A 27,197-nucleotide genomic window follows, 5' to 3' on the forward strand; every position below is an offset into this window, starting at 1 on the left:
AACGACTAAAGGGACTTCCGTGTCAGCCCCGCATACGCTACCCCTGAATGATTGCGAACCGTGCTTGACATCTCCAAAGTTGTTCACGGCCCAATCTGAAAAGTGGGAATACGGCTTGAGGGGAAAAATGTTTATATACTTTACGCGGGTCTGTCAAAGCGTGGCGACGTAATACCCACATGTATTAATACTAGTTGTGAATTTGTTTCTTGTCAGCCCCGCATACGTTATCCCTGATCATTGGGAACCGAGCTTGACATATCTCCAAAGTTGTTCACGGCCCAATCTGAAAAGTGGGAACACGGCTTGAGGTGAAAAATGTTTATACACTTTACGCGGGTCTGACAAAGCGTGGCGACGTAATACCCGTATGTATTAATACTAGTTGTGAATGGGTTTAATAAAATAACACTCGATGCAAAAAAAAATAAAAATAGATTGCGATAATAATATATATTTAAATGTCGTCTATTTGAGAAAATACTGCACGGTGACTGAGCAAATATAATAAAAGGACTTGGTGATCATCACAAAATATGTTTTATTGTCCAGGTAAGGCAGCTTAATTGTATTTTTTAATACCTAACAACATTATATGTTTAATAAATTGGTATCATCCGGGTTGGGGGACATAGGCGTTGTTATGTAGGATTTTATTTTTTTATATATATTTCATAAGATTTGAACAGATCATTTTTTTATTTTTATGAAATATTCTTGAAATATTTTAAGAGTGACAGTTCAACGATTATGTGTTTTGGGATGAATGACCGCGGGGTTAATGAATATAACACCCCTACAAACAAATTTGGACTGGCCCGAATGTATGAATGGCTGTCGACCAGTTGACAGACGACAGACTGCAAGTGACAGCAGACGACCAAACCGAGCTTTAAACTGCTGATTGGATAATATACCGTGTAATAGTATCGATATTTCCCATCGACAAAAACTCTTTCTCTTCTCTTACTTTTGTTTGGATTAATATATATAGTGTTTCATTTCCGGATTATCACAAAACGTAAGTTGTTTTTTTTTTTAAAGAAAATCTTTTTTATTCTCTAACATTTCATCTCTGTCCCCAGTAGTTTTAAATCATTGTAAATATTTTAATTTAATCATTTTTGTCTGTGTGTTATTGGAAATGAAATGAAATGGGGTTTAACGTCCTACTGTTCTGCTCCTAAACTGGGCTTTTTATTCTCTAACATTTCATCTCTGTCCCCAGTAGTTTTAAATCGTTGTAAATATTTTAATTTTATCATTTTTGTCTGTGTGTTATTGGAAATGAAATGAAATGGGGTTTAACGTCCTACTGTTCTGCTCCTAAACTGGGCTAATGAAGACGGGCATACGCCATACAGTGTGCTATGAGGGAAATTTTGCCCGGACAGCGGCACTACGGCCTACTCTTATATCGAATTCCAACTGCCAAGGGATCTTATAGCATTTATCAAAAACTAACCCTATTCCATTTTTCAATGAGGCTTGGGTGGTTTACAATATTTCTGTAAAGAAAATGAAATGAAATGAAGTGGGGTCCTACTTTATTGCACCCACCGGATTAATGAAGATGGACAAATGCCATGTCGTTTGCTATGAGGACACTTTTGCCCGGACCGTGGTGTTTCGGTCCATTCATTCACCCGTATAGACAAAACTGTTCCCCAATGCCATTCAGATACCCCGAATAAATTTTTTAAAAGCAAGAACAATCGTACTATGGGCCAGGAACTGACCATTCAAAATTCTACTTCTCCAAATCGACGCAGAATTGTTCAAAGAAAACGCATGCCAATTTTCATGTCAATTTCAATCGGGCTTGCATGGATGGAACCTTAGGTTTTTTTTTCGAAGAGCGTCTTCCCAAGAAGAACAAGAAGATCGAGATGAGTTCTTGGTACCAAGGAAACCGGAGGACCCGGAGAAAACCCACGAGGTTGGACAGGCGACCCTACTCCTTGTCACGTACAACCGGGGATTCAAAACCACGCTAGTTGACTCAATGACAGGCCTTATGATACAGCACACACGTGCTAACCATTTGGTCATCTAACCCCCTGACACAGCAGATAGACATGGATATTCCACACTCAAAAGACAAGGATATAAAACATCCGAAAGACAAAGATATTCACCTCACGAAATAAAGGCAAATTTAACACCCAACAGACAAGGATATTTCTCACCCAAAAGACAAGGATATTTAACTAACAGACAGGGATTTTTAACAACCAAAAGACACCGATATTTCACGCAAGAAAGACTAGGATATTTCACACATGAAAAACAAGGATATTTTACATCCAGAAGACAACACCCGTCTTCATTAACCCAGTCGCTGCAGAACAGTAGAACGTTAAATCCAATTTATTTCATTCCCAAAAGACAAGAATATTCCACACCCGAGCTAAGAGCTGTATAAGAAATTATATACAGATTATGAAATATCTGTCTTTTACCGTTACATGTATATTTCACAAATACTGATTTGTCTGCACCCAGCATGAGTGTTATAATAAAGGTGACGAGCGTTGTGAAACAGCAGAGTATACTTACTCTTTTCGAAACACCTGATACCACTTTGCCCTGTGAATGTATCTGACTTTGTTACGTTCCCCTGATGAAACACACATAATCTTTTTTTTTTATAATTTTTCGATTCCGCGGTTGTACGTGACAAGGAGTAGGGTCGCCTGACCAACCTCGCGGATTTTCTCCAGGTCCTCCGGTTTCCTTCCACTGCTAAAGACCCCAACGCGCAAGCGAATTATTGAAATAAAATTGAACCATGTGTTAGTCCCGAAATGCCCTAGTTTGTGTCGAATGGACGTTAATCTCCATTTCTCAAATTTGCTGAGTTTGAATTTGACTGTCGTTTAGTATCGACGGCCACTTCGTATAATTTGATAGTCCTTTTAGTACCGACGGTAGCCTACTATAATTTAATTTAGAGTGTGTTCTATAACTGACACAATCGTGATCATTGGAGGTACTTTTAAAATTGTGTTATGTCAAAGGTTGCTTTAAAAGTCGAACACGTATTTTTTTATATTTATTCAAGCGGTGTACTATTATTAGATGAGTCAGGATTTGTTGCGTTTTTTCTCGGTGAGATGAATGCGGCGACCTTTCACGTCTGAAAATGTCTTTTTTTTTCAAACTTTATAGATTTTAGTCGGTATAAATACTGTCTTCTTTGTCTAAATCTAAAATGAAATGAAATGAAATGGGGTTTAACGTCCTACTGTTCTGCTCCGACTGGGCAAATGTAAACGGACATATGCTACACATTGTGCTATGGGGGCAATTGTGCCCGGGGAGCGGCACTACGGCCTACACTTATATCGACTTCCTACCGTCAGGGGTTCTTTTACGTGCACACCAATGGGCAAACAGGACCTCGGGTTTTCGTCCTATCTGAACGACTAGACAGCTGTCTACTGACAAGGGGAAATCTCATCGAAAAATACAGGAATCGAACACGTATATAAATATACATGCTTTGGTGACATAATATAACTATATTTATTGAATATTTTCAAAGTGAAATGAAATGAAATGCTTTTAACGTTCTACTTTTTTTGCGCCAGCGGGGTTAATAAAGGCGGAAATTCGCGCCACGTGAGAGAAACACCCGAAGGCAACCCTGTCTCTTATATTTAATCTATTGCTCTCCAATGGTCTAAACCGTACGAGTTGGATATACCTTAGCTTGTACATAACAAGGAATAGGTCTCTCTCTCTCTCTCTCTCTCTCTCTCTCTCTTCGGATATCTTACGCTTTTTATTCACACTTATTCATTCCCTCCCACATTCATTCATTCATTCCCTCGCACACTCACTTATCCACACATTCCTTTATTCCTTCCCCTAATCCTGTATACGGATATTTCATACACAGATAATATCTTTTCATTAGTTATAGTTTTAAAATTGTTATATAACGACTTTGATCTATGATATCAACCTATTATATATAATTATCTATCCCTGACTCAGATATAATCAATATGTATATCCTCGTCCGCCCACCGGGTACACTCATCGCCAACACCAAAAATATTCTGGGTTATTTTGTCTGTTTCGCTTCTGCTTCCTCTCTGGAAATATTTTTATCTAACTGTGTGTGTATCATACGCAACTCAAGAACAGGCACTAAGCTAGTTGAGCGATATTTTGAGTTCTAATTCGACGGCTTTAGTCGAAAACATTAAGTATACTTCGAGAATTTTTTGAAGTATTTATCTCGCTTCTAATTAACAAAATTGAAAATATATATTTAATCGTCGTGTGTACGAAAGATGTGAAACGGAGTATAACCGCATTACAAAATAGTATACTAATTTTTGGATATGGCGTCATTTAGGTCAGAGATCTATTCTCGAAGTATGAAGTAGAGGGATCTCTGTGTGCAGAATGACCCCAATGTGTATGTCAGAGAGTAAAGCACTGTCTCACCCATGCAACGTATAAAACCTTGGCTACCAAAATAACGATTGTTTCCAGTAAGTAACGTTATAGAGAGATAAGCAATAACGTTTGCTTCCAGGAAGTAACGTTATGGAGAGCAAACCAAAAATAACGTTTGTTTCCAGGAAGTAACATTATAAAAAGTAAAAATAAAATAACGTTTGTTTCCAGAAAGTAACGTTATAGAGAGCAAAAAAAAATAACGTTTGTTTCCAGGAAGTAACTTTATAGAGAGCAAAACAAATAATAACGTATGTCTCCAGGAAGTAACGTTATTGAGAGTAAAAGAAATGATAACGTTTGTTTCCAGGAAGTAACGTTATAGAGAGATAAAAAAAATAATCTCTGTTTCCCAGAAGTAACGTTACAAAAAAAAAAACGTTTGTTTCCAGGAAGTAACGTTATAGAAAGATAAAAAAAAATGGGTATTATTCACGTACTAAACTGTTAGATAACGTTTGTTTCCAGGAAGTAACGTTATAGAGGGATAAAAAAAATAATCTCTGTTTCCCAGAAGTAACGTTACAAAAAAAAAAACTCATTCCCGCTTTAAGCGTTAAGACGTTGGAACAAGGACACCTGTCTAGTCGTTCGGATGGGACGAAAAAAACCCTTGGCAGTTGGAATTCGATATAACAGTAAGTTGTAGTGCAGCTGTCCGGGTAATGTTTCCTTCGTAGAACACTCCATGGTGTATACCCGTCTTCATTAGCACAGTCGGGGCAGGAAAGTAAGGCGTTAAACCTCAAATTTATTTAAGACGTTGGTGTCAGTACTTAATTGGGGGACAACAAATCCATAAGATCGTCAACAGATCTATTGAGATTTATATATAATGTTTCGTGCTGCAACAGACAGATACATCTACGCGTATAAATCCTAATCCTCAAATTAGAGAAAGCTTACAATTGGTGCGTTTTAAAACGCAAAAGATCTCAGCAAGTGGTCGTGTCTTGTTGAAAAGACAATCAAAGGAAGGATTTATATATTTCAAAAGGTCTTAAAATCCAGACGAGGTTTACAAACCGGTAGTAAACCCACGATTATATACTTGATCTGTCTGTCAATGGTGATATTTACAGTAAATCTCTTGATTGATATATTCATTGGTAAGTTACCAACGAAGCGGGGTCAGACTATGAATAATACAAATTATGGACTTGGATCCATGCACGGGATTATATAATATGAGTTCAAAGAATTTCCACACTAGATTGAAATCTGCAGTTTTAAGATACGTGCAAGGAGGATTATAATCTTGACTTGTGGTTTGTTCTTGTTAAGTGTGTACTTATACAAGTTTAAGCTGTTCACTAAACTCGATTTATCCGTATTAAGACTTCCTAGGAGAATATATTTCAGTAGAAGGTTGGATTAACAGGCTCGCATCCAGGGGGTTCAGACCACCCCATCCCCCTCCTCCTGCTAATGTGGAGCCTATACAACAGATACCCAGGAGAAAGCCTAGGATTTAAAAATAATTAAAAGAGTAGATTTCCTTCAGAAATGACCTCAAATGCTAGGAAATCGATTTCAACCATTCAAAATTTTCTGTGGGAAGAACGCCGTAACCCTCCTCGATACTCCTCGGTTAGTCACGCCTCCAATCCCTGCTCATTTTTTTCTGCACACGCCCCGGATTAACTGCCCGATTTCTTTCATCCTTGTAAGAATGTTTCCGTTCAGCTCAAACTGTAATAGTCTATCAAATGTTTTTGTTCTAGATAATTTTCAAACAGAATTATTTTAAGATAAATTCCGAATTTAAACCTGGGTTAGATTTTGTTTTGTTTTTTGTTTTTTATATTTTCCGTAAATCTAGTTCAGTATTACATGTTACAAAAGTTATTACAAACTAAGCCGATGTTTTTTTATATCTTCACGTACATTTACGAGGAAAACAGACGATTACAAAAGTTAAACATGTAAATTAACACTGTAAAGATTGCGGTGTCCAGTCCAAATTTGAGGTATTGGATGGCCGAATGGTTAGCGCGTGCGCGTTGTATCATAAGGTCTGTTATTGAGTCAACTGGTGTGGTTTGAATCCCCAATTGTACGTGACAATGTGGTGGTATTTGTTAGTTTTGTTTTAATTAGTGTTGTGTTAGTACTGGGTGGTATTGGGTAGTATTTGGTTAATCGTTCTCTCGGTCCCGGGGTGGTTGGGTGGCCGAATAGTGCGCGTTGGATCAGAAGGTCTGTCATTGAGTCAAGTGGCGTAGTTTCGATTCCCCGCTTGTGGGTGACAAGGAGTAGGGTCGCCTGTCAAACCTCGTGGGTTTTCTCCAGGTTCTCCGGTTTTCTCCCACTGTTAAAGAATTATTGAAAAACATTGAACCATTTGTTAGTCCCGAATTGACCTAGTTTGTCCCGAGTGAACGTTACCCCCTCTCTCTCTCTCTCTCTCTCTCTCTCTCTGTGTGTCCATTCCAACTCGTTTCTGTACACATGGGTTTACTTAAATACTGAACTTGTAAGTTTCATACCGTTGTGCAGATTTCGTCAAAGGTCACGAGATGTAAACAGGGCTAGCGCTAACCCCAACACTAACCCTAACCCTGGAACTAACCCTTACCCATACCGTAACCCACAATCTCGTCAACAATCACGTACCCAAACTTTATCTACATCTCAGCGACCTTGACGAAATCTGGAGGTAGCCTTAAGAAATAGTTCTAGCCCGGTTCTATTTCAGTTGTATTATTTCATTTTGTTTAACTGTTGTTAATTCGGTGTTCTGGTATCCATGGCGACGTTATCCCTTTCTTTTACTGTGCATCATCACGGCATTATAATTTTACTGGTAGATTATTTAATTCTATTATTTATCTGTCACCAGATAATATATTGCTCAAGTTTTAACAAGAGCTATAAGTTTACATTTAATTGTAAATTGTAGTACATTGACCTAAGCTAGCGGATATATATTTCAAATATATAACATGTAGGCGTTTGTAAAACCGGATGATAATAAGTTTATATATCCTCATTTCGCTACTTGACCTCATACCTAACTTATAAAAAATAAATACTATTCTACCCAGTCATCATGTTATTGGTATATGTATCTAGTGATGGGTATCGTGTACGTAGAAGGATATGCTTACACTCTCTATCCAGTCATCATGTTATTGGTATAGTGATGGGTATCGTGTACGTAGAAGGATATGCTTACTCTCTATCCAGTCATCATGTTATTTGTATATGTATCTAGTGATCGGTATCGTGTACGTAGAAGGATATGCTTACTCTCTCTATCCAGTCATCATGTTATTTGGGTATTATTGTGTCGGTGTCGTGTATTATTATGTATCGTGCACGTTGTATACATGCTCTTTCAACCCAATCAGCAAATCAGTATTGTATGTAAAGATTGTCGAGTATCGTATACGTTGCAGAGTATACATACTCTTTCAACCCAGTCAGCAGATCAATATTCCATGTATCGTACAAGTTACAGGGTATACATAGTCTTTCTATCCAGTCACCATGGGGTTTTACGTCCTACTGTTCTGCTCCGACTGGGCTAAAGAAGACGGGCATATGCCATACAACGCTATGAGAAAAAGTTTGCCCGGGCAGCGGCACTATGGCCTATTCTTATATCCAACTGCCAAGGGATATTTTACGTGCACGCCAATGTATACACGGGACCTCGGTTTTTCGTTCCGTCCGAACGACTAGACAGCTGTCCTTGTCAGAACCTCTGGCCTGCACCACTGACCAGGGGAAACCACGCCGGAAAATCCCGAAGAATTTTCTCTGTCAACACCGGGATCGAACCCGCGGCCTCCATGCCAGTGAGTCAACGTATTACTCATGGAAATTGGAAAAGCTTTCTGAGCCCCAGTCGGGATTCGAGTCCAGAATTTTCTAAAATCAAGTGGTCATGTATACGCCCTTTCAAGTACATGTATAGGTGTATTAAGTAGCTTATCAATGTGTGAAATCAATAGGTATTTTAATGGTTGTTCTCACCGATCAAGCGTAATGGTATAATCTATATTAAACACGATTTATGGGATTATAGTTTTATACCAACAGACCTAAATCACTTCGATATGCATCAATGATCAATTTAAATATAGGGGATCGTTTATTGCAAGTGTAAATGTTTATTGCTCAATGTGTGTGTAGCGGCGGGTGATGTGCTAAGGAGGGGAATGCTTCCGCTTTGTACAACAAGTGTTCTTTATTCTTTATTGGGGAAATTCATGGTCCCAGGCTTGCATATTATAACAGCAAGGAGGAGATCTTCAGGTGCCACCGGTTTGTTCCCACTGCTAAAGACCCATCCACACAAGTATTAAATTAAATTGGACCACATGTTATTCCCGTATTGACCTGGCTTATTTTGAGTAAACCTAAAATGTTCTTCGTCGGGTCTGGTTATATCTGCGACCATCACACCTACGTCTGTTGGTTATATCTACGACCATCACTACCCAAGTGTTTGGTTATATCCCACATGTTGGTTATATAATATATACGACCATCATTGCCCACGTGTTTGGTTATATCTGCCCCATCACTACCCACGTGTTTGTTAAGTCAGCACCGCCCCTCCCCCATCACTACCCACGTGTTTGTTTAAGTCAGCACAGCACCACCACCTCATCACTACCAACGTGTTTTCTTATGTCAGCACCGCCCCACCCCATCACTGCCCACGTGATTCATTTTGCCCCCCCCCCATCACTACCGACGTGTTTGGTTATGTCAGCACCTCTCTACACCTATCACTACCCAAGTGTTTGATTATGTCACCACGCCCCCCCCCCCCCCATCACTACCCACATGCTTGGCTATGTCCGCTCCCTTCGTATGCTAAGAATTTAACGGTATGTCTGACCCCCTCCCTCATTACTACCCACGTGTTGGGTATGTCTGACCCGTTCCTATGTTAAGAATTTATAAGAATTTAACGATAATCTGTTATTTAAAGATACAACCCGAGTCTATTGAAATAGTCACGTTTTTTTATATAGTATATATCTTACACTATTATAATACTATATAATATACAGATAGTCTTACAGGGGTTTTATTTTAAACTGATATAATACCAACAAATTATTGTATACATACATCGTCTACACGTGGCTCAGGGCTTACATGATAATATCAAGATTAGGTAAAACCTCTATTAGACACCTATTGTGAAAACAAGGACTTTTCCAGATAACTGGCTTTTCATGTGATATTAATTTACAGATAAAACATTCTATATTGTAGTCTGACTACGCAGAAAATCTGTCACACGAAACTTAAAACATTTTTATTGTTACATGTGGTATTCAGTTGTAGTTATTATAATATGAGAGAGGGAGGGGGAGAGAGGGCGGGGCTGGGGTAGCGTCCAGTCAACACAAACTACTAGTAGTTCATTTCGAAACATAAAGTATAATTTTAGAAGTGTGAGAAAACCGGGGGACTTAGAGAAAACCCACGGGGTTGGGCAGGCCACCCGAAACCACGCCACTTAAAGGAGCTAAATCGCTAACATTTGGGACCTAGAAATTCACAAAAGTGGGTCGCAACGCATATAATACTGTAATATGAATGTATATAAACTGATTTACATTTAATGGTTTCCGTTTTTACTCCAATTTCAAATCAGTTATGTTCGGCGAAATAAGTCAGCAATCTCAATCGAGTGCAAATTTCTAGCGTCTAGTTATTCTAGTCTACATAACTCCATTTGATTTGGTGCAATGTGTCTAGCCTCGTCCCTCGAGTCTCTCAATACAACTGGGGCTGAAGCGCATTATGGTACACGATTCGTGTACCAATGTTAAAAAAATTATTTTATCTTAAATATCGGATATCAGAGGCTCATCTTTTCCCGGTAAGTTTACATCATCAATGTTGATTTAAATTGACCAATAATTCGTGTTTTCGATGTCGAAGATTTTGGAGGATTTTGAGTTACGGACTTAGCTCCTTTAACTCAATGGCCCTACCCTCGTTCCGATCCACTATTATAATGATGTTTATGCTGAAATTTAAATATGCATTATGTAAGACTGAGACAAAGAGCTGCCCGTGCTTGCTATAATAGTTCCAAAATAGATAATTCAAAATTGATATATTAAAAAAAAATTCATTTAAATTACTCTATTCTGAGCTGCATTATCACTGTTTGAAGTTTTGACATAGATTATTTATTTTCGTAACAACCTTACGTGTTAATCGAGACTCGGCCTCGCTTCTCCAGTTTTTAAATTAAATCATTAAATGGCGATCGTATTTTAATCCGTTTACATCTGTGCCATCCGATTGTCTAAAGGGTTGATTATAGGCTTGTCATGTGAATAAATATCTAAATAATAATTTATATAACATTTGAAGCCAAAATAAAAACCTGTAGTAGGCATATTTAGCTCTTACATAATGCATCTTTAAGAAAATGCCGGGATGAAAGGGGCAGTCCATCAAATTCCCTTTTTTGTTTTTGCCTTAAAACTGGTATTTAATGAACAATACATCTTGCCATCGGCTGAGACTAAAATGTGGTTATATTTTATTACAAGCAGACGGGGATATCTTACACCACCTATGATTTCGTAGGTATTGACGGGGTCGTATTCCCCGGCAGTAATTATCGACGGGGTTGCGCTCTTGGCAGTACGTGCTGACGGGTTCGTGCTCCTGGCAGGAAATATTTATAGGGTCGTGATCCTGGCAGGAAATATTTACGGGGTCGTGCTCCTGAGAGGAAGTATTGACGGGGTCGTGTTCCTGACAATAAGTATTGACGAGGTCAGCGTCCTGGGTGGTTTAAATATGCAAATAAAACACCATGTATTGATGGGGTCTTGTTACTGGCATTAAGTAATGACGGGGTCGTGTTCCTGACAGGAAGTATTGACGGAGTCGTGCTCCTTGTTGGTTTAAATATGCAGATAAAAAGCTAAAATGTATTGAAATAGTTCAAAATATTCTTAATAGTGGAAGACATGTTTCAAGGTTTATGACCCTGGACCCTAATAGTTTATATAGATTATGCATTCACAAAAGGCTAACAAATTGTTTATTGATTTGTACTGTTATGAAATTTAAAAAAAATATATAAATCTACAAACTACACGAACCTAGACGTGTCTCTATATAGTAAATAGGTGAACTGCTGAACTCGACGACATTTTTATGCAATTAGCCAAACAGTCGAGCTTGTAATAGTCACGTATTGAAGGTCAAATCTTGTGTGTATTTAAAAAACAAACCTTTTAAACGATTTGGTTTCAATACAATATTTTATGTTTAAATGTTAGTAGAAAGGGTTGTGTTTGTTCGCACACAGTTGCTTCTTGTGTTAAGTTTTGTAAAGTCACTTTATTGAAAAACAGAATATGATCACAAAGAAATTGAATTAGTGATTTAAATAGAAATTAAATTAGATATTGAATTAGAAATTAAATTAGATATTGAATTAGAAATTGAATTAGATATTGAATTAGAAATTAAATTAGGTATATATTGAATTAGAAATTAGAAATAAAATTAGATATTGAATTAGAAATTAAATTAGATATTGAATTAGAAATTAAATTAGATATTGAATTAGAAATTAAATTAGATATTGAATTAGAAATTAAATTAGATATTGAATTAGAAATTAAATTAGATATTGAATTAGCAATTAAATTAGATATTGAATTAGAAATTGAATAACGAACAGAAACATAGCTAGAGATGTCGGTGTCAGTACGAATTTTAATGTATTGATTTTCAGACAGCAAATGTATTTATATATTTATGAACCCTGAAGCTTGAACTGTTGGGGTTTGGGTTAACGCGTACACGTTGCATCATACGGCCTGTCATTGAGTGAAGTGGCATGGTTTCGATTCCCCTTTTCTCTAGGTCCTCCGGTTTCCTCCCTACGCGCTTGCGAATTATTGAAATAACTGTAATGCTAATTATATCTGCATGCAATTCTGGTAGTAGAATACTAGAAGGCCATCGAGATTTAAACTGAAGAGGGTCGCCTTCCACCCCCCACCCCCACCGCCCTACTGGTCCTTCGCCCCCGCCATCTCACTGTTGAAGACCTCAACGCGCAAATGGCAAATAAAATTGAATCATATCTTAGTACCGGAATGACCTACATGTAATTTGTGCTATGTGACTAGAAGACTTTCATGCCCTTTATATTTTAATGAAATAAAAACATGCATTCTTTTATTTAAGCGAAATGTCTGTTTAATGCGTTGAATGAATTGTGCTGCATGAATAACTATACCCTACAAAGCTCTAATAGTGTGCATTATATATGTATGTTTAATGTGTGTATATATTTAAGTCATGCCAGTTGATTCAACAGACGTGTGGTTTTATATTACTTACATTACCTAGCAAATAAAATAACTATAATACATAATTTATATCTCCACGCCATTATACCTTTATGTATATAACAACTTAACATAGAGTTATTATGTAACGTCTAGCCGACATTTAATGAACTCAATTGGAGGCTTAACGCCCTACTTTTTTATGAACTAAATTGAAGGCTCGACGTCCTACTTTTGTATAAACTAAATTGGGGGCTCAACGCCATACTTTTTGTATGAAATAAATTGGAGCCTTAACGCCCTAATTTTCTGAACCCAGTTGTTTGGGGATCTTTGGCGTATTTTAAGCCGCCACATTGAGATAATGTGTTATACTGTATTTTAAACCGCCATATTGAGATAACGTTTCATGCTGTAATTTGAACTGCCATATTGAGATAACGTGTCAAGTTGTATTTTAAACCGCCATATTGAGTGAAGGTGGCATGACTGTATAATTTAAATCGCCATGCTGTATTTTAAACCGCCATTGAGATAACGTGTCATGCCGTATTTTAAAGCACCATATTGAGATAACGTTTCATGCTGTATTTTTACATAGAAATATATTTATATGGTATTTTAAACCACCATATTGATATAACGTGTTATACGTGCTATGCTGTATTTTAAACCAACATATTGAGATAACGTGTCATATGCTGTATTTTGAACCGCCATATTGAGTGAAGGTGGCATGACTGTATAATTTAGATCGCCATATTGAGTGAACCTTTAATGCTGTATTTTAAGAAGTTAGTTAGAGCTGTGTAGATTATTTTTTTTAAAAAACAACAAAACATGATTTGCATTAATATTGAATCTTTGGAACATCTGACAGTATGTAAATACTGGTGTATGTAATTTAGACATGGTTTTCCACAAGACTCTGTTCACGGGCCATAATAAAATGCTTCCTTCTACTATTCACTGTTCCGGATCAAAGTAAAGGGTGTCTATCACGCAGATAAACAATTGCATTTTTAATAAAGAACCAATTCTTGTAACTTAATCAAAAAACCGCTGTAAATAAAATCTCGATTTTATTTTGCTCAATTTTGTATTAAAGCCCCTATAATCCTCTACCTTAAGGCCAGGCAACTAACCCAATATACTTGATACGTTTTCAAACAACTTAAACCCGCCAGTCTTCATCTGGAGATAGAGACCGGTGTCCCAAGCTGCATTATACGGTGCCTGAATAAAACCAAGCTTTTATTATATAAAAATAACGTGTTGGTGAAATTCCCCTTTCGTTATTAAGAACAGCACGTAAGTGATGCACTGTATAGACCTCTAAATGAACGGCAATAGACTATCAGTTCACCGAACGAAAAGACTGACCCGAAATCTAAAAAGGGTTACGTGTCCGGATAAGCGATTTTGACGTTCACGTCCAAACGACTCAATATTTTGAGATGAAATTTTAAGCCAAGGTAAACACACAATTTCTCGATATTTTTGCGTTTAAATTTCATATGTACTTAGACTTCTATTTCTGAGACTCTGTTAAAATCGGAATGGTCACTTTAACAAATAATGGGGGGGGGGGATTTCAGTTTTACCTTAAATGAAACTTGAGTCACCTTGTAATATTAATCTGTCTGAGTGTAAAATTTGTTTTCTCCACCTAAAGAATAAACGTCTCAAGTAGTCTTAACACTTAGAGAAACAAACTCTAAACACTTTATATAAAATAGTAAATGTGACCTCCGTTGACTTATTGCTGACCCCTGAGTGTTTATAAAATAGCAAAGTTGATCCCTTTATTGACAGCTCGACGATCAACTATTGACAAGCTTTCAGAAAATACTCTTCACTTTTATTGACTTGGATTGACCAGAATCATATTCAATATGGTCACCTTTAGCTTTTTACTCGCCACTTTTCTATGGTTTGGTGTTCACCGGGGTGTTACCCGCAAATAACAACATTTTTTTTTTATTGATTTATAATAATAAATAAGACTTGGCTAATGAAGACGGGCATGTCATGCACTGTGCTATGAGGGAAATTGAAATGAAATGAGGTTTAACGTCCCTCTGTTCTGCTCCAACTGGGCTAATGAAGACGTACAATAGACATACAGTGTACTATGGGGGGGGGGGGGTCTGTTCGGGTAGTGGTACTACGGCCTACTCTTATTTCAAATTTCAACTGTCATATGTTCTTTATGTACATGACAATGTGTACATGGGTTCTCGTTTTTTCTTCCCATCCGAACAACTAGGCACTGATCCGCAATGACTCTCCAATACTACTATTATTATTATTATTATTATTGATAATAGTATGCGCTAAACCCCATAAACTAACGTATATGATCAGATAATCATTGAATCGACTTAGGTTGATGTCTTTTTAACATCTGATAGGGTTGTTTAAAAATGTTGCTGGATTATAAGGTCTGTTTCGATTCCTTGCGTGTACATGTACGTGACATGGATTGGTGGATGTATTGACCTCGATGTTGTTGGATTATAAGGTCTGTTTCGATTCGCTGTGTGTACGTAACATGGATTGGTGGATGTATTGACCTCGATATTAGCAGATATAAATCACATATTGTATATGAACGCATATAGACTTCAAATGTCCATAACTTACGTTAGGTTTAAGTAATGTTTATACCAAATGAAATGAAATGAAATGGGGTTCAACGTCCTACTGTCCTTTTCCGAACTGGGCTAATGAAGACGGGCATACGCCATACAGTGTGCTATGAGGGAAATTACGCCCGGACAGCGGCACTACGGCCTACTCTTATATCGAATTCCAACTCTCAAGGGATCTATTACGTGCACGCCAATGTGTACACGGGACCTCGGTTTTTCGTCCCATCCGAACGACTAGACAGCTGTCCTTGTCAGGCCCTCCGTCCTGCATCACTGACAAGGGGGAACCACGCCGGAAAATCTGGATGAACTTTCGCGGCCAATGCAGGGATCCAACACCCGACCTCCAGGCTAGCGAGGCAGCGTCTTACCCACTTAGCCACGCGATCCCCTCATGTTTATACCAATGGGCAATACATTTTAGTTGGGGTATATAAGGACGCCACGGTGGCTCAGTCAATAAGACACTGGCTCACTAACCAAATAAATAAATAAACACATTTTAATATTACTTGACTAAGTAACAGCTGTATTCCAATATCACAGTTTTATAGCTACACCGGTACATTTATGTTTACAATAGAAACTTCAATAATAACACTGAAATTAATCTAAATTCTAATCAATTTCCATACAATCTCTTTTATTATGTTTCTGGTTAATCTGCCTATCTTACAGTTAACCATAGAATTATCACTATAATATTATCCAAGCATAACGATAATGATTGTATCGTTTATATATCTGTACTGTGTACTATACAAGTGTATAATACTAGGATATATCTGTACTGTGTACTATAGTAGTGAATAATACTAGTATATCTATATCTGTACCATACTATAGTAGTATAATATACTAGCATATATATCTGTACTGTGTACTATAGTAGTTTGTAGTGTATATATATATATATATAGATATGAAATGAAATGGGGTTTAACGTCCTACTGGGCTAATGAAGACGGGTATACTCCATACAGTGTGCTACGAGGGGATTTATTAGTCGGGCAGCGGCACTATGGCCTACTCTTATATCGAATTCCAACTGTCAAGGGATCTTTTACGTGTACGCCAATGTATACACGGGACCTCGGTTTTTCGTCCCATTCGAACGACTAGACAGCTGTCCTGGTCAGGCCTTCCGTCCTGCACCAATTACAAGGGGAAACCTTGTGCTATTTCTCTGGGTTCTCCGGTTTCATCTCACTGCTGAAGACCTCAAGAAGACATAGGTATGGTTGGGTGGCCGAATGGTTGCGTGGTTTCGATTTCCCGCTTGTGCGTGACAAGGAGTAGGGTTGGCTGTCCAACCTAGTGCTTTTTTTCCGGGTCCTCCGATTTCCTACCACTGCTAAAGACCTGTACATAGCAAATTATTGAAATAACTCTAATAAGTTTCGGTACATCTACTACATGCACTTCCGGTAACACAAGGTCATCGGGATTTAAATTGAAGATCCCAGATTGTTCTGGTAGAGGGATGGGGTGGCCTAGTGGTCCAGAGTATCAAGCTTCGAGCTCTAGTTGGCCGATTACCTCTGTCAGCGTGTGTGGTATGGAGATAGGGGGGCCTTCTCAACCTCGTGGGTTTACTCCCGGTACTCCGGTTCCCGCACAGGAAAGACCCCTCCACGTGCGCTAAGAATAATAAAATAAGACAATTTGTCTGCGATATCACTATCGGTGGAAGGGGACGTTAAAAGATTAATAGATGGAGAAGAAATATTCTGGTAATGCATGAATACCCCAAGGGTAATATCTCGAAAATCCCCACGTAGATCATCATCTCGGTTTGTCATCTCACCGGTAACGGGGATGTATCTTGAAGATCATTACCCGTATCTTGTCATTTCAGGTTAACCCATTTCCCATGGTTGTCACTAGAATGACGTAATGAAACTATCAAAAGATAGTGATCAGTGATGACACTCGATGATATTCTCCTTATTCTTATTTTTGGGCGAGCCAGTTGTGCCCAAGAGCTACCCATCGCGTTGTTGATTGTCTTCTTCTTGGCGATGCTTTTCGAATAAACCTACGGTTCCCCCAATTCATGTATGATTGACATAACACTAGGAAGTATTGTGTCACAAACGAAACTAGATTGACTTCCGCTTAATAATTCGAAACTAAATAAATTAACATTTCAGGTCGCTTCAGGTCAATAAACCAGGGCTAGCTTTCTTTTTAAAAGTTTTTCGGAATTGTACCGTTTATTATAATGCTAGTGACATTAACCTAGAAATTGTCCATTGAAATGGAGATAGTGTTAAGTCTTAACAAAAGAGGCACCAGAGTAAAACGTATGGCCTGTTTCAGTTTTTAAAGATAACAGGCTATTATCTACTCAGAAGGTCTCTTTGAGCTCACACGTTGGGTCATTAAGCAGGCGTCCCGTTTTTTTTATCCCAGTGTTGTCCGAGAAAGTTCCTCAGTATTATTCTGTCTGGTGTTGTCCCCTTGTCATTGAAAAATACGTCTTGTCGTTAGGATGGAACAAAAACTCTTTGGCGTGCACGTAACCTTGCCAGATAGAATTTGAACTGTCCGGTCAAATTGCCCCTCATACCACACTGCATGACGTATGCCCGTCTTCTTTAGACCTGTTGGTGCTGAAAGGTGGGACGTTAAACTTCATATCACATGTGGATGAGTGTGGCGCCTCATAATTAAAATCTCATAAATTAATAGTTTCTAATTTATTCAATTGGCCATTTTGTTACCAATGGGGCGTCAAACCCCTAATATGAACCCTAACCTATGAGGTGAAGTGTCTTCTTTCATTACCGACCGGGGATTTAAAGGGACACTCCATTAAAATCCCATAAATTAAATATTATTCAACTCCTTCAATTGCCTGTTTTATTATGAATGGGGTTTAAAGTGTGTCCATTGAAACTCTTCATTAATCTGACCAACCCGCGGCCATATTGTAATCCAATCATTCAATATTCAACAACAATCATAGTCATTGTATCTCACGGTCGTATTGACCTGCACGCGACGGGTGACATCTCTTTTATCTTACCGACTGATGGCGTTATTGACACGAGGGGGTATCAGGTAGTTAGATATTTAGCGCCGTTTGATGACTATTATCTGTAAGTGTTTTGAATAAATTAGTTATTATATTGTTTGAACCAGATTAAAACCAAATACATCTTCGCGGTTATCCAACACGGCGTATAATTGTATTTGAGTCCAGTTGAGTAACTTTGATAGCTTTTTCAGTTTTATCGATACCAAGATTCAAAGTGTGTCCAACATTCAAAGTGTGTCTCAGAGAATGTGCGACGTTTCGGTACCGATATTTCGGTCCCACAGTATTTTAACACTAATTAGTTAACTCCCATGTGGGTCTTGTGGGTCTCGATTCCCCACTTGTACGTGACAAGGAGTAGGTCGCATGTCCAACCTCATAGGTTTTTTCCCATAGCTAAAGTCCCCTACGCGCAATAGAATTATTGCACTAAATTTGAACAATATGTTAGTTCCGAAATGACTAAGTTAATGTCGAGTGGATGTTATACCCTTTTCTCCTTCCTCTGTGGCCGAATTGTCGGCATATCGTTTGAGATTAAGCTTACACGTTCTAGAAGTAGAACAATCTATACCACTTAGTGTTCATTGGCTGAACAACAGAAGAAAACTATTTCATTTCTAGAACAAACTATACCACTTAGTGTTCATTGACTGAACAAAAGAAGCAAACTATTTCATTTCAGCTTAAAGTTGATAATTTAAATTTCAATAATTTGCTTGCGAGTAGTGGATTTGACCAGTGGGATAAAACCAATCGACCTGAAAAATACCCACGAAATCGCCAGCCCTAACCCTTACCCTAACCCACACAACACATAGGTCAGTGCTTATTATGTGGAGACTTAAACTCTCCCTCAAATTCTTAAACCTAACCCACACATATCACTTCATATGTGCTAGACCGTCTCCGATCTAGCGTTCTCCCACTCAGAGAGAGAAAAGGGGGAGGGGGGTAACGTCCACTCGACACATACTAGGTCTTTTCGGGACGAACACATGGTTCAATTTTATTTCAATAATTCGCATGCGCGTAGGGGTCTTTAGCAGTGGGAGGAAACCGGAGGTTGGACAGGAGACCCTACTCCTTGCCACGTAAAACCGGGGGAATCGAAACCACGCCAGTTGACTCAATGACAGACCGTATGATACAACGCGCACGCGCTAACTATTCGGCCATCCAATCCCCCTATGTCAAATAGACTATGACTATCACCATCTTCCTTTCATGTCACGTAATTATTATTCAAACTTGATAAATAACTGTAATACTTCACGGTAAATGATAGTGATGTAAAATTTAAAACGAGAATTATTGCCTATAAAAGTTTCAATATGAATAAATTGAATTTATATGCGTATGAATTGCAGCGGGATAAGTTGTTCCACTAGTCACATTGTTTATTTGATGTAATTTGAATTACAATGCTACCATATTTTATCTTCACATTTATTATATGTATATACAGTTATTAGTTTATTCTAATATCAAATAACACAGTTAATGGAATGAAAATGAAATGATATGGGGTGTAAGCGTCCTACTGCTCTGTTCCAACTTGGCTTGTGAAGACGGGGTTATGAGAGAGAGAGAGGGTGGGGGGGTGTTTAACGTCCACTCGACACAAACTAGGTCATTTCGGGACTGACACATGGTACAATTTTATTTCAATAATTCGCTTACGCGTAGGGGTCTTTAACAGTGGCAGGAAACCGGAGAATCCGGAGAAAACCCACGAGGTTGGACAGGCGACCCCACTCCTTGTCACGTACAACAGGGGAATCGAAACCACGCCAGTTGACTCAATGACAAACCTTATGATACAGCGCGCACGTGCTAAGCATTCGCCCCCGACGGACGTACATGTATGACATACAAAGACATTTGCCCTGACATTGGCTCTATGGCTTTCTCTTATATCGAATTCCAACTTATATCCAAGCGATATTTTAAGCCAATGTATACACGGGACCTCGGTTTTTCATCCTATCCGAAAACCCGATGAACTGGCTCGGCCAACGCAGCGATCCATCACGGGACCTCTAGGTTAGCGAACCAACGCCTTATTAACTGAGCCACCGTGACTCCCTACTGGTATTTAAAGTACGATATTAAATCTGTTCAAGGGACAACAAGGGAACCACGGGACCTCCAGGTTAGCGAGCCAACTTCTTATTCCCCGAGACACCGGGGCTCCCAAACAATACAGTTAAAGTAGAACAATTGTTAGAGGTTAAGCTCCTTTAAAATAGCAATATTGTTACCATTCGAAATAACTGAGATTAGTTGATTCCAAGAAGAAACAATACAGTTTCAGTGGAAACATTGTTAGAGGTTTACATCCTTTAAATTATCAATATTATTTCCAATCCATAATATAACTATGTTATTAGTTGATTCTAATATGAAACTATACACTTAAAATGCAAACATTGTTACTTAGTTCAAAATCCACATTAAAACGTGTTATAAAGATTAGAGGTTTTCATGAACAATGTGCTAGGTAGGTAAATAACTATAGCTATAAAGAGACGTATCCAGGTATCACACCTGTACGATATGTAACAAGTTACTAACAAGTGGGTACTTTATTATATGTAAGTAAACAGGTAAAACCTGATTATATTACACCTGTATTTCACACCGCAAAAAAATATGGCGCCATGTACACGTGTATTTGACACCCCTTCAACATACAGTCGTGTACACGCGTATTTCACACCCCTTTAGAACACACCGTTATGTTTACGTGTATTTCACACCCCTCCAGAACATACCGTTATGTTCACGTGTATTTGACACCCCTTCAGAACATACAGTCATGTACGCGTGTACATGTATTTCACTCCCCTTCAGAACATACCGTTATGTTTACGTGTATTTCACACCCTTTAGAACATACCGTTATGTTTACGTGTATTTCACAACCCCCAGTACATACAGTTATGTACACGCGTATTTCACGCCCCTTTAGAACATACCGTTATGTTCACGTGTATTTCACACCCTTCCAGAACATACAGTCATGTTCACCTGGGTTGTTTCTTGTTTTACACAATCTGATTTAACACAATCGTGTCATTGTGGAAATAAAATCCGCAGTTTTGTGAAGAAGCCACACGCATTAATTATATTCTCTAAAAGTGTGTCCCGTTCCATTAATTGCTGGTTCTAAACTTTTTAAATTAAGGTGTAGACACACATATCTAAAATTCATAACACATATCTAGTAATTTATTCTAAACTTTATAGCACATATCTAAACTTTATAATTCATATGTAGTAGGTTATTCCAAACTTTATAACACATATCTAAACTTGATAATTCATACCTAGTAGCTTATTCTAAACTTTATAACACATATCTAAACTTTATAACTCATATCTAGTAGGTTATGCGAAACTTTATAACACATATCTAGGTGCTGGGAGTGGGTTGTCTCAATACGGATCTATTATATTTTTGTTTTTTAAAAAAAAACAAGAAACCAGTTAGTATTAGATGTCCATAATTCTCTGAATCCGTGCTTGACGTATAGCTTAAATGTTTCATCGGCTGACGTTTTCTTGTATTAGGTAATTCTTTTTGTAAATCCACATTCATCAAGTAGGCTACTCGGGCCTTCTTGTAAATCTGAAAGATGTTTTTTTGTCACCCAGGAACAATACCAGTAGTCAGACCTTGCTGTAAATCGCAGTTGTATTTAATCTTTTAAGTTTGTTTTTCCTCGACCTCGGTGATCCTAGGTTTTGTTTGTTTGTTGTTTTTACTCAGAGCGTGTAAATAAATTTGTTTATTGAGCTGATGTGTAAACATCAAACACAGACAGTCAAACAAATACACAACTAGGTCAGACGATGTTCTACTTTCACTTTGCTACAATTGTTACCACATTCTGAAAGCTTAACTTAGAACTAGACAGTAGACACGTATCATAAAGTTTGGAATAACCTTCTGGATATGGGTTATAAAGTTTAGAATAACCTACTAGATATGTGTTATAAAGTTTAGAATAACCTACTAGATATGTGTTATAAAGTTTAGAATAACCTACTAGATATGTGTTATAAAGTTTAGAATAACCTACTAGATATGTGTTATAAAGTTTAGAATAACCTACTAGATATGTGTTATAAAGTTTAGAATAACCTACTAGATATGTGTTATAAAGTTTAGAATAACCTACTAGATATGTGTTATAAAGTTTAGCATGATATGTGTTATAAAGTTTAGAATACCCTACTAGATATGTGTTATAAAGTTTAGATATGTGTTTTAAAGTTTAGAATAACCTACTAGAGATGTGAGAGAAAACTCGGTTACTGACTCAACGACAGACCTTACGATCTACATCACACACGTTTTAGACTATTCGACCACACGGTCTAAGCTGGTTTTACGTTCAGAATTATCCAAATAGATGAATCCTAAAAGTTATGACATCGCCATCTTTATCTCTATTAGACAACTATAGTGTTAATAATTTTGCTATCGTTTTCATACAATCCAGGTCATTCTTTTTAGGAGCCGCGGTGGCTCAGTGAGTATGGCACTGGCTCACTAACCAGGAGGTCGCGGGTTCATTCCCGGTATTGGCCGGTTTCCCATTGTCAGCGGTGCAGGACGGAGGGCTTGACAATGGAACGAAAACCCGAGGTCCCGGATACACATTGGCATGCACGTAAAAGAACCCTTGACGATTGGAAGTCAATATTGTCCGGGGAAAACGTCCCTTCTAGCACACTGCATTTATAGCGTTTGCCCGTCTTCATTAGCAGAAAAGTAGGACGTTAAACCCCATTTCATTTCACTTCAGGAAGGTCTTTTATACCCAGATGTGGTTTATTGCATGACGAGAACAGTCTTTACATTAAAATAGTAGCCTATTGTTGACTTTTCACTTTTCAAATATAGGTGAACAGTTTGACTTAAAATATAAAAAGGATAAACACTATTAAACTATAAAGAGAAATGACAAGGACTATCAGATTATATAAAACTATGACAAGGACTATAAGATTATATAAATAAATGACTAGGACTATGATAAAGAGACTATAAAACAAGGTTTATAAGATAAAGAGTAGTATATTGTATGATGATCTCAAGTAGGCGAGTATTTTATTAAACAAACATATAAATTATTAGATAAATATTATAATGTACCTGATATCATTATAAGATAAACATGTTACATATGTAGCTACCGTAGGTGTGCTTAATCTTTCAGAACACCTGGTAACACTTTTTACCAATTGAAAGTTTAACGTTCTCTATTTATGCACAGAGAGAGGACGTGGGGGGACAGAGAGGGAAAGGTGAAAAGCAGGGGTGCGGGGCAACCCTACTCCCTGTTATGCGAGCTGTGTAGTGTACTGGTTCGCTACCCTTGACCAGTTGGAATTCTGTATTAGAGTAGGCCGTATCGCCGCTGTCCGGGCAGAATTTCCCTCATAATACACTAAATGTCGTATAGCCGTTTTCAATAGCCCGACTGATGAAGAATGAAGGCGACCCCTTTTGAATTGAACTAAAGATTTTAGGTGAAAAGGTAATTTTTGTATGATTATATAGATATTTTATATATCTATAAACTACTTTGGGAGTCACGGTGGCTAAGACGCTGGGTCGCTAGCCTGATTGTCGGGTATTCGATCCCTGCATTGGCCGAGAAAGTTCATCTTGATTTTCAGGCGTGGTTTCGCCTTGTCAGTGGTGCAGGACGGAAGGTCTGATAAGGACAGCTGTCTAGTCGTTCGGATGGTACTAAAAAACCGAGGTCCTGTGTATACATTGGCGTGCACGTGAAAGATCCCTTGGCAGTTGGAATTGGATATAAGAGTAGGCCATAGTGCCGCTGCCCGGGAAAAAGTTCCCTCATTAGCCTAGTCGGAGCAGAACAATAGGACTTTAAACCCCATTTCATTTGATTTTTTTTATACACTACTTGTACCACGGTAATATCTGATAAACACCTAATAGATGTTATCTCACACACCAGATAAAACACTTGTTTAATTCAAGATGATCAGGAAATGAAGTTCAGATAAAATACAGAACATGTGTATAATCTAGGGTTAATTCAGGAAGTATGTGTCGGAGGGTTGGGGTTGGCAATTCTAAAAAAAAATGGTCGTTTTCCGGAGAGTAATTGATGATCTAGCGGGGCAGAGTCCAAAACATTTATCTCCCATATCAATTGGTTCCCACCTCTGCTCAATGTGTAAAATCAATCCTATTTGAGCGTTTGTAACTACATATACTAACACTTCAAAATTGATATCAGAATTCAATAATTATCGCTGGCGAGCCACGGTGGCTCGGTGAGTAGGACATTAACCGGGGGGTTTCGTGATGAATCCTTGCTTTGACCCAGAAAGTTCATCGGGATTTTTCGTGGGGGGGGGGGGGTCCCCCCTTGTCAGTCGTGTAGGCGGGAGGGCCTGGCAATGGACAACGTATAGTGGTTCGGATGGGACGAAAAACCGAGGTCCCATGTACACATTGGAATTCGATATACGAGTAGGCCGTAGCGCCGCTGTTCGAGCAACATTGCCCTCATAGCACACTGTATGTTTTATGCCCATCTTCATTATCCCAGTCGGGGCAGAACAGTATTCAGGAGAAATTCAACGTTTTGTCGACCGAGTTTCTGACAACACAACGAATGAAAACAGGTATGTCAGTATTCAACATAAAGGTAGCTATGCAGGTGCGGTTAAAATTCTTTCCATTTTTGCCGATGATAATTTACCTTGTCTCCTAGTACGATAGGTTTACTATTATAACAATGAAGCTTATTATATGTGTGTAAAAAGTTAGGTATTTTTATTAGTTGTGGGTTACAAGTGATTGAAATGATACACATACTATATACATATAACATCAAGACGTGATGCACGCCTTCGAGAAAAGAGGAAGAAAGAGGGAGAAAGGGCCAGGGGGGGGGGGGGCGGTAACGTCCGCTCGACATCAACCTAGGTCATTTTGGGACTAACATATGGTTCAATTTTATAATGCATAACATCTGCATCAAAACGTCATCTACGCCTTCAAGAAAAAAAAACACCCCACATTATATAGTTGTGTTACGAATACTATTATGTGGGCGGAGACGAAACTGGGATTCTTCAAGCCCGGTTCAATCTTATGACAAAGAAATCGTTACTCTGCACACAAAGAACTATCTACTCTCCTTCGGGAATAGATCTCTGCCCTAAATGGCCGCCATACCTAACCAGTAGTATACTGTTTTGTAATGCAGTCCAACTCCGATTCACATTTGTTAAACACAAAAAGATTAATTGTACCTGTTCATTTTTATTAATTGGTCGATTTAGGACTTAAAATGTCGGTCAACTAACTTAGTGTGTGTTCTCAAGCGGAGCTAATTGTAGATAGACAGCGTAAGTTTAGTATGGGAGATCGTGTCTAGTCGTTCGGTGCGAAGAAATCTTATAGAACTCTGACTGTTAGAATTCATATTGCTTAAGATAAGATGACAGTGGTGGACTACTGTTTAGATAGTTGAGGGAAACAGTGTGCGGAGAATCTGAAGACGACGGGAGGGGGGGGGGCTGTATTCCGCCAATTTGTTTGTTCAGGACTTTATCCATTTTATTTAAATAAAATTCAAGTGAAATGAAATGGAGTGTAACGTCCTGCTGTTCTACTCTGATGGGGAAATGAAATGAAATGAAATGGGTTTTAACGTCCTACTGTTCTGCTCCTATACTGGGGCATATCCCACACAGTGTGCTATGAGGGAAATTTTGCTCGGGCAGCGGCACTATCGCCTACTCTTATATAACTGCCAAGGGATCTTTTACGTGCATTCCTATGTATACACGGGGCCTCGGTTTTTGGTATCATCCGAAGGACTAGACAGCTGTCCTTGTCGGGCCCTCCGTTCTGCACCACTGACAAGGGGAAACCACGTCGGCAAATCTGGATGAACTTTCTCGGCCAATGCAGGGATCGAACACCCGACCTCCAGACTAGAGAGCCAGCGTCTTAACCACCTAGCCACTGTGGTTCCCACTCTGATTGGGCTAATGAAGACGATAAAAATCAAGTACAATCAACCATAATCAATGTTCAAATACAAAATCAGACCGGCGCATTCAGGCGAAGTCGAGTAACGACATTACGCGGAGTCGCCACATAAAATATATATCTATAATGGGAAGTGTTACCAGGTGTTCAAGAAAGGATAAGCATACCCAATACATTGTCCTCACGGGTAATTGTTATTGGTTTCATAAATCAACGGTCACCTTATTTCTGTTTAACATATATAAATGACATGGGGGTTTTACGTTTTACTTTTCTGCACTACCCAGAATGAAAACAGATAAACGCCATAATGTGTGCTATGAGGGGATATTTTGGGAAATATTTCGAATACCAACTGTCAAGGGTTCTTTTACGTGTGCACCAACATGTCCTCCGTCATGCGCCCCTTGAAAATCTCTGGGTACCTTCTGGGCCAACGCCGGACAGGGCTGGGTTAATGGTAATGGGTAATGGTAATGGGTAATGATGGTAATGGGTAATGATGGTAATGCTAATGTAATATTGGAACCTGGAACTCACTGGTCTGTGAGCCAGTACCTTATTCACTGCGCCATATTAACTGGCATTTTATTTTAGCTAGCTACATATCATGATATACAATAATAAAATTTAACATTAAAATGATCAAAATTGACATTTAAATTTGAATT

General features: G+C 38.4%; 1 protein-coding gene across 7 annotated transcripts in view; it reads left to right on the top strand.

The window, feature by feature from the left end:
• The first annotated feature begins 845 nt into the window (after window positions 1–845).
• Window positions 846–27,197, top strand: part of LOC126820413 (papilin) — a 164,520-nt gene continuing 138,168 nt past the window's right edge. For 2 of the 7 annotated variants that reach the window (XM_050548325.2, XM_050548327.2), the window contains exon 1: window positions 855–1,021. The gene's annotated coding sequence lies outside the window, so the exon portion shown is untranslated. Of the gene's footprint in view, window positions 1,022–27,197 lie in introns of all 7 variants that reach the window. The other 5 variants (XM_050548330.2, XM_050548331.2, XM_050548334.2 and 2 more) reach the window with 4 other exon arrangements.

This window comes from Patella vulgata, chromosome 5, assembly GCF_932274485.2.
Source record: "Patella vulgata chromosome 5, xgPatVulg1.2, whole genome shotgun sequence".
Taxonomy (NCBI): domain Eukaryota; kingdom Metazoa; phylum Mollusca; class Gastropoda; family Patellidae; genus Patella; species Patella vulgata.